Source organism: Canis lupus, chromosome X (genome assembly GCF_003254725.2).
Source record: "Canis lupus dingo isolate Sandy chromosome X, ASM325472v2, whole genome shotgun sequence".
Taxonomy (NCBI): domain Eukaryota; kingdom Metazoa; phylum Chordata; class Mammalia; order Carnivora; family Canidae; genus Canis; species Canis lupus.
Genome location: NC_064281.1, coordinates 18,155,043 through 18,164,355, shown reverse-complemented (window position 1 = coordinate 18,164,355; position 9,313 = coordinate 18,155,043).

Below are 9,313 nucleotides of genomic sequence, written 5' to 3'. Positions count from 1 at the left end.
GTTATGATGTTCCATTATATGAAGATTACAAAAACAGCCCACTTCAGCTCCTACCAGCTTTGCATTTTTCTGTTCTTTGGGGTTTTTAAGATGTTATTTATTTATTCATTAAAGACACAGAGAGAGAGGCAGAGACATAGGCAGAGGGAGAAGCAGGCTTCTGCGAGGAGCTCGATTCAGAACTCGCTCCCAGGACCCTGGGATCAGGCCTGAGCCTAAGGCGGGTGCTCAACCACTGAGCCACCCAGGCATCCCTCATTTTTCTGGTATTAAAACATTCTCTTGGGACACCTCAGTGGCTCAGCGGTTGAGCACCTGCCTCCGGCTCAGGGCCTGATCCCAGGATCCTGGGATCAAGTCCCATATCGAGCACCCTGCAGGGAGCCTGCATCTCCCCTCTGCCTGTGTCTCTGCCTCTCTCTCTGTATCTCTCATGAATGAATAAATAAAATCTTTAAAAAAAAATTCTCTCAGCCATGAAACCCTTGACTTAATGTGGCCCAGGGACATTTTTCAGCTCTTTCTTTTACTACCTATCAATTATCTCATGAGATAAAGGGACGGTGAAAATGGCCAACCTGGGTTTACCTTGAAAAATGTATATCCAGGGCACATGGGTGGCTCAGTAGTTGAGCATCTGCCTTTGGCTTAGGTTGTGATCCCGGGGTCCTGGGATCGAGTCCCGCATTGGGTTCCCCACAGGGAGCCTGCTTCTCCTTCTGCCTATGTCTCTGCCTCTCTGTCTTTCATGAATTAATAAATAAAATCTTTAAAAACATGTACATCCTATGAGTTAGGTCCAAAGCAAAGTCCTTCCTCTATAGTTGTTGCCTAAAATTATTCATAAGGCACACCCTTAACCGCTCTGTGATAGTACAGATGTCCATCCCTGACTGCTAGGCAATTTTCCCAGAAATGATCTGAGTGTGACTTGGAGAACTATCTGTATGTTATAGAAAATTGGCAGTTACTCCTTTTAGCTGCACTGGGGACTATGAGTTTTCTAAATAATAACATCAAAGCCCAGCATTTTTCTAGAAATAGTGTGTGCATCTTATTTTTCTAATGGATCAGGCCTTACCTCCTATCCTAGGGAGCTGCAGTTCTTTAGAATACTTCTTGGAATAGTATCCAAAAGTTTTCAAAATGCTTCCAAATCATATTTTATCTTCATGAAAATCTTGAGAGAGAGGGAACTAAGAATTCAAAAATTTAATTGGCTTACCCAGGGTCACACCAGCGAGTTAAAGGCAAAGATTCATTTCACTACAAATTCCTACAGATTTTTCAAGGCCAATTTTAAACATGCCCTACTCTGTGAGGCATCCCGGATTCCATAGACAGAGATAGAGGCTTCATGCTCAGTGGTCCTATAGCTCTTAATGCTACAGTCTGTGTTTTAGTAATTGGTGATGATACCCTACACTAGAAGGTGGTTTTCCAAACCTCGGGAAAACCATGTCTTGTTCACCCTATGTCAATGCTTAGCATAAGACAGAGCTCTTCAATACATGTTTAGGAGGTGCCTTAATTCACAGATGACATTTCTTAGTACAAATCATACAAATATCTTCTGGCAGCAGTACAGAGAAGCAGGAAAATCATGGTGCCTAGAAGGTAGAACTCAAGTTGAATCCTGGTCATCATTAACTTAGTCGCTTATTAACTGAATCACCTTGGATAGGCCTCACTTTACCTCACTGAGCTTCCACTTCCTTACCTACCAAGCATTTCTTCTACAACCACGTGGTTAAGGCTAGTTTCCAAAAGTGTGATGACACTAGAGTCAGAGAATATTAAAAAAAGGAGGGGGGTGGAGACCAAACAGCAGTAGAAAAAGACACGGCAAGTTTCATTATGTAATGAGAACTACAAGAATTCAGAGACCCTGTAATTGTAGTTTTAACTTTATTTAATCACTCAGGGTGTAACTTTTCAACTCCTGCAATGTATGAAACACTAGACTCTGGGCATGTAGTTGAATGAAAGCACAATCTCTGTAGTCTGCAACATAGCACATCACTTGTCTTGGGGGGCATGTCCCAGGTTTTACTACTAGGATTTCAATAAAGATAACATTTTTTTAGTAATAATACCTGTTCAGACTTGATAAGTATTTTCCAACTTCAGTGGTAGTGATGATTTTGCAAAATATACATCGTTCTCAAGGCAGGGATACTAATATACGACCTATGTCCCCATTTACTCATCATTTCACCTTCTGCACATGGACCACTTGATAACCACAGATCTAGACAGATTTGTTGTAGCTCCAACCCAAGACAGCTCAAATGGACCCTCCCATTCTCCTGCTCTCCATCTCAGAAGGGACAGATGCTGACCAAGCCCTGGGCAGAATGGGAACCTGGGCAAATAATAAACCCACTCCTGCATGTCAAGCATGATATTGAAGAGTTTCAATATGACTGTCATTTTCTCCACTGGCAGGGAGCGATAAATGAAACATACATTTCTATTATCTGCCCACCCTTCAGAGTGATGGATTACCTGAATGGGGTGGGATATTACTCCTGAGCTCCAGAGAATTATAGAAAGCTCTTCGTGAATGTTAATATCAAATGGTGGGGCAAAGTTGCCACAGCCAAGACAAAGACTATCTGGTAATTTGTTCTTGTTTTATTTTGTACTAAAACAAACAAATAAACAGTAATAATAAGGAATGTCTTTTGCCTTCTTACATTTTCCAGATATTTTTTCCTTTAGAAAATGAGTAATACCATCATCTTTCCTTTACTAACGGCAGTATTGGCCATAATTTGAGACTTAAAAGCAAAGTGATGTGTTTTGAATGGAGCTTCCTTGACTGGAGGCTCAACATCAATGCTCTGCCACAATGAATATTGGTCATGTTTTGCCAACCCTAAGGTTGACCTCATCTGTCACAGTGGAAAATTTTAACATGTGGAATATCACAAAGCATATAGTTATTAATAATAAATAACGACTTTAAAATGGTCTGGGAGTGAAGTGCTTGCAGAAAACAGAGATTTACTCCAAAACCCCTTTTATTTCAACATTTTGCAGCTCAAACTTTTAAAACTGACTTTCCTCTTTTTTAGCCTTAGTAAATCTGAGTTACCCTCTCTCACCTGAAGGCTGTATAGGGCCCTGAAGTCCTCATTGCAAAGATGACTATACTTCAGATGGAGATGGAGAGGCATAAAAACATGTGAAGAATCAGCCTTAATGGATCTGACCCAGGACCATTCCCTAGAAGTTGTTTCATTAACTAAATCCCTGCTGTCAGTAGGTTTCCTGACCATTGGCCTCTGTATCTTACAGGTCTAAGCCAAAGCAATTCCCAGCATTTGGTTCACTAACTAAGTCAAGGTTTACCAGAGGAGGAGGCAGTGACACTGCTTTGTGAAGACAACTGTCAGCATTAGTTTAGATCTCAACCTTTTAAAAAAAGAGATTTTTGAAGGGAGATATAGAGCGATTTTATGATAGGGACATGTGCTACATTTCATTGCCTTCTGCCTACTACGCCCCACCCCAGCAGCATTTAAGGACATACAAATGGCCATGTGAATTTTCAGACATCAAGGCACTAAACACTGGCTGCTTTTTTAGTGGGCAAAATACTGCTAGAAATGTCAGACTCTGCAGGGATCATTAAGACTATAGACCAGAATTGACAAAAACATATTTTCTCAGGAAATAATTCTAAACCATTTTGGTCCAACTTGATTTATAAGGGAAATGAAAATATTCTAAGTGAATATGAGGGAGTATTTTTTTTCTTGCCCCTAAAGGAGTACCATTCATTTGCTACAAACTAAAATTCCCAAGATCTGCTGCACAAAATTCAGTCAGAGAACAATCTGTTGTGGAGTCATTTAAAATCCCTGCTCAGGGAACATCAGGGATGCCCACATCAGCTGAGCTGGAAAAATGCTCAGGAAGGGGAAAATAAAAACAATAGGAGTGCATTCCCAACTGTATTATCAACTAAGGCTCCTTCTTAAAGATCAAATTGTGCCTTTGTAAATGTTTCACTTCTCGTATTTTACCTTTGAGACTATACTTGTTATTTGAAACAGTCAATGACTTTTTCAACTTTCCAGATACAAAGAGCCAAGCCAGTGTGACACTGAGGGTGTCTTAATGGGTGTCCTCCTGAGAAGCCAGAGATGGGAAATACAAAGTTCTATACTTGTCAAGCATATTAGCAGTGGAGAGATGAATGAATGTGTGTGCGTATTCATTTTCTGAATCCAAGCTATACTGATAGAGGAACCACTACTTAAAGAACCATTCATTGGCTGTCTTCAAAAATTGGAAGCTGCTGTTTCCATGATGAAAGATCTAATTTATAGTAACAGTCCACTACATTAAAAATGAAAAAAATATCAGTCTGGTGCATCAACCGAAATTAAGCTTTAGTAAATGTTCAGACTTAGATAAATCATCTCTGTTAGAACTGAAGACAAATTCTTTAATATCTGATCAAGACCAAATCTGAGTTGCCAATCTTACTGAATGTACACAATGAGCTAGCATGCATTTCCTTAAGGAGTTCATGAGCTTTTGACATAATATATTAGAAACTTGAAAATGTATGATTCACAGTGGATATTCAATGATTGCATGACATCACATTTTGTGTGCACACTCAGAATCTCTATACCAGTTGCCACCTGGGTTCACAGCTGCTTGCTCTGCCTCGGCCACTTCTGTGCCCATCATCTCCCGTGAGCCTGCATGGTTCCACCATCTGGGATCCATCACTTCGTTGCTTCAGAAATTCTGAATGCTTTGCCTTGGCCTCTGCCATGCAATGTGGTGACCAGCCATTTGCTTGGTGTCTCTGACTCTTCCTACACTGAATTAGGATGGACCACAACTCCACAGAATGGAATGAACCATCCTCTTAGATATCAGAGTATCAGAATGATACAACCTAGAAGTGTGGGGGACTTCACTCCCTAACCAATGGCAAAGAGGAGATGGGAGGGAGCCTGGCACATAAATTCTCTCTCTATCCTCCCTCCCGTGAACTGTTTGGAGGTATGATTTATCCACACAGCTTATGCACAGACATTCACAGACATCCCAAGTGGACACACGTGCCAAGTGATCTGCTTTGTCTCTTCGCGGCTCATTGTGAAACACTGTCACACATCATCACCTTGCATTGCTTCCCTTTCTCCCTGCCTTACCTCCTTTGTCTGTACCCTCACTGCCCTTTGTTTGTACTTATTCCTTGTCACAGGCTCTAGAGAATTTGAGCTAAGAGAGCTGATTAGAATCATCCCTACATTTTCGAATGCATGTATTTCTCAGCAAAATAATGAGGTGCAGTAGTAAGAAGAGCAAAAATAAACAAATGGAACTACATCAAACTAAAAAGCTTTTGCACAACAAAAGAAACCATCAATGAAATGAAAAGGCAACCTACTGAATAGGAGGAGATGTTTTCAAATGATATAACTGATAAAGGATGAATATCCAAAATATATAATGAATTCACACAACTCCATATAAAAAAATCCAAAAATCCATCTAAAAAATGGGCAGAGGACCTGAACAGACATTTCTTCAAAGAAGACATACAGATCGCCAACAGATATATGAAAATGTGTTCAACATCACTCATCATCAGGGGAATGCAAATCAAAACCACCAGGAGAAATCACCTCACATCTGTCAGAATGGCTATTATAAAGAATACAAGAAATAACAAGTCTTGGTGAGGAAATGGAGAAAAAGAAACACTTGTGCACTGCTGATAGGAATGCAAAATGGTACAGGCACTATGGAAAACAGTATGGAAGTTCCTCAAAAAATTAAAAACAGAAATACCATACAATCCAGCAATTCCACTTCTCGGTATCTATCCACAGGAAATGAAAACAGTAATTTGAAAATTATATGCACCCATATGTTCATTGCAGCACTATTTACAATAGCCTAGATGTGGAAACAACCTAAGTGTCCATTGGTAGATGAATAAAGATGATGTAATATGCATATATGTATAAACACACACACACACAATACACAAACAATGAAATGTTAGCCCTAAAAAAGAATGAAATCTTGCCATATGCCACAACACGGATGGACCTAGAGGGTACCACACTAAGTGAAATAAGTCAGATGGAGAAAGGCAAATACTGTATGATTTTACTTACATGTAGAATCCAAAAAAGAAAACAGAAACATATTTATTAATACAGAGAACAATCTAGTGGTTGTTCAAGAGAGGAGGGGCAGTGGGGATGGGTGAAACAGGGGAAAAGGATTAAGAGGTATAAACTTCCAGTTATAAAGTTAGACACGGGGATGCAAAGTACAGCACAGGGACTATAGCTAATAATTAACAACTGTGTTTGGAAATGGACAGTACTTAGATTTATCATGGTAATCACTTCATGATGTATATAAATGTTGAATCACTATGTTGTACATCTGAAATAGAACATTGCATGTCAACTACACTTCAATAAAAATTTTAAATTTAATAATTTTCAACAAAAATGGAGCACGATACATTTTATACATCTTTATGATGTTTTGAGTCCCAAAAAGAATAACAGTCTAGGGGATCCCTGGGTGGCTCAGCGGTTTGGCGCCTGCCTTTGGCCCAGGGCGTGTGTGATCCTGGAGTCCCGGGATTGAGTCCCGCGTCAGGCTCCTGGCATAGAGCCCACTCCCTCCTCCTGTGTCTCTGCCTCTCTCTCTATGTCTATCATATATAAATAAATCTTAAAAGAAGAGTAACAGTCTAATTGCTAACATGTATTCGGAATTTTTATATTTATATGCAGTGAGGAAACAATGTCACTCCATTTAAATCCTAAACTGTCAACGAGGAAATCAATTCCGATTTACTGCTCTGCCATGTTCAGAGGTAAGAGCATGATAAGCTCTTATTTTGTCAGATCGCTTAAATCCCATGACCACAATAAAATGTGTATGATCTTTGAGTCACAAAGAATGTGGATGGTATCTCAGCTTTGCCACCTATTTAGTGGTGAGATCTTAAACTACTTAAACTGTGAGTTTTGTTCCCTCCTCTGTAAAGTGGTACCAGTAATACATACTTCATAATGTTGTAAAATAACCAGCTCGGTGCTTAGAACACTGAGAGTGCTCAGTAATTGGTAGCTATATACATTATTATGTCAGCCTTCCAACTAAGAACAAAAGAAAGTCAGGTTTCTGATGAACTTTTGGAAAAACCATGACATAATTGAATTATGAAGTGGTGTTTTGCTTACAAGTAGTAAAATTGCAACTCAAACAGCAAAGGGAGATTGCGGACTCAGATAATGCAGAGAATGAAGAGGGAATCTGTCCTGCAGATTCTTATTCTCCTTCTATCAGGCCCACTTCCCCCCCCCCCCCCCCCCCCCCCCGCTCATTAACTCCATTCTCTCCTATTGCAGGTGTTTTCCTGGGAGGCCACCAGCCAGACCAGGCTTATCACGTCTGAGCCTAGCAACCCCATTGAAAAGAGAAGAAGCCTTTTCAAATCATCTACATAACAATTCTATGGGAAGGCGACTGATGGCCCTGGCTGGTTTCACATGCTCATCCTTTAGACCAATCATAGTTCCTAGGGTGATGATTTATTTGTGAAATGAATATGAGGGACTATTCATCACGGAATTGGTGATATGTTGGATGCAGGTATAAATGTTTAGACTTTTAGAACACCCCATTTGTGGGGTGATACAAAGTAGAATGGAGGAGTAATGAAATCATTTCTATCTAGCAGTCAACAAACAAATAATTTTTGAGCACTTACCCTTGACATCCCCAAATTAACAGCACACTCATAAATTGGGCATTGGATCTTTTTTTTTAATTTTAATTTATTATGATAGTCACACACACACACAGAGAGAGAGAGAGAGAGAGAGAGAGAGGGGCAGAGACACAGGCAGAGGGAGAAGCAGGCTCCATGCACCAGGAGCCCGATGTGGGATTCGATCCCGGGTCTCCAGGATCGCACCCTGGGCCAAAGGCAGGTGCCAAACCGCTGTGCCACCCAGGGATCCCTGGGCATTGTATCTTAAAGACCCTTCAAGTTACCTATATTTTGTATATATTAGTGTGTAATTAGAGAAAGAGAGGAATATAAAGGGTATTCAAGAACTTTAAAAGAGGCAATAGGAGGAACAGAGGTAGAACCTTTAGACAAATGACTATCCTTCTTCCCTATCAAGTATTCTGAATATCAAATAATGGGAGTAGAGGCAGATTTAAACATTCTCTGCCCTAATAAATTCAATTCTAAATCAGTTTTAATATTAGACATCTTTATGAATATTAATGTTCCTCACCATAAGTAACTAGAGAAAAGAAAATTCAGCATTCCCCTCCCCCCTCCACCTACTTCCTCTGTCATTGCTCCCCTGCCCTCTTAATGCCATTTTTCTAACAGCGAGATAGAACATTAACAAGCCTAAGAGTAGTACTCAAGATTAAACAAGTACAGCAAATTAAGTCACTACTAGAAAACTCTATACCACTAAGTACCATTTCTGAAGATTTACCTTTTAACATTAGACCAGTGGTTTTGAAATCAGTCTATGAACTTACATGGAAAAAATGTCTTTATTTTCCACTTATCTTTAATTGAAACTTAGTGTGTCCTTGAGTTTTAAACATAGTCAATACGCCAGAGTATGGAAGCAAACCAATATTAGAAGCACATGTGACATTGTCATAAAATCACATATTTTCATATTACATCTTAAATATTACATTGAAGATGCTGTGGCTATCTCATGTCATCTCAGCTCATCACTACTTAAAGATTACGGTAGTAACTCACCACTAGGTCTAGTTATAGAATATGTTAATAAACACAAAAACCTATTAGAACCAATGAATGAATTCAATGAAGTTGCAGGATGCAAAATACAGAAATCTGTTGCATTTCTATACACTAAACATGAAGTAGCAGAAAGAGAAATTAAGAAAATAATCCCATTTACAATTTTACAAAAAAAAAAACAAACAAACCTGGGAATAAACCTAAACAAGAAGATAAAAGACCTAGACTCTGAAAATCATAATCACTGGAGAAAGAAAGTGAAGATGACACAAACAAATGGAAAGATAATCCGTGCTCCTGGATTGGGAGAATAAATACTGTTAAATTGTCCATACTATCCAAAGCAATCTATAGATTCAGTGCAATCTGTATCAAAATACCAATATCGTTTTTCACCAAACTGGAACAAATAACCCCCAACATTTGTATAGAACCACAAAAGACCCTGAATAGCCAAAGTAATCTTGAAAAAGTAGAATAAAGCTAGAGGTATCACAATTC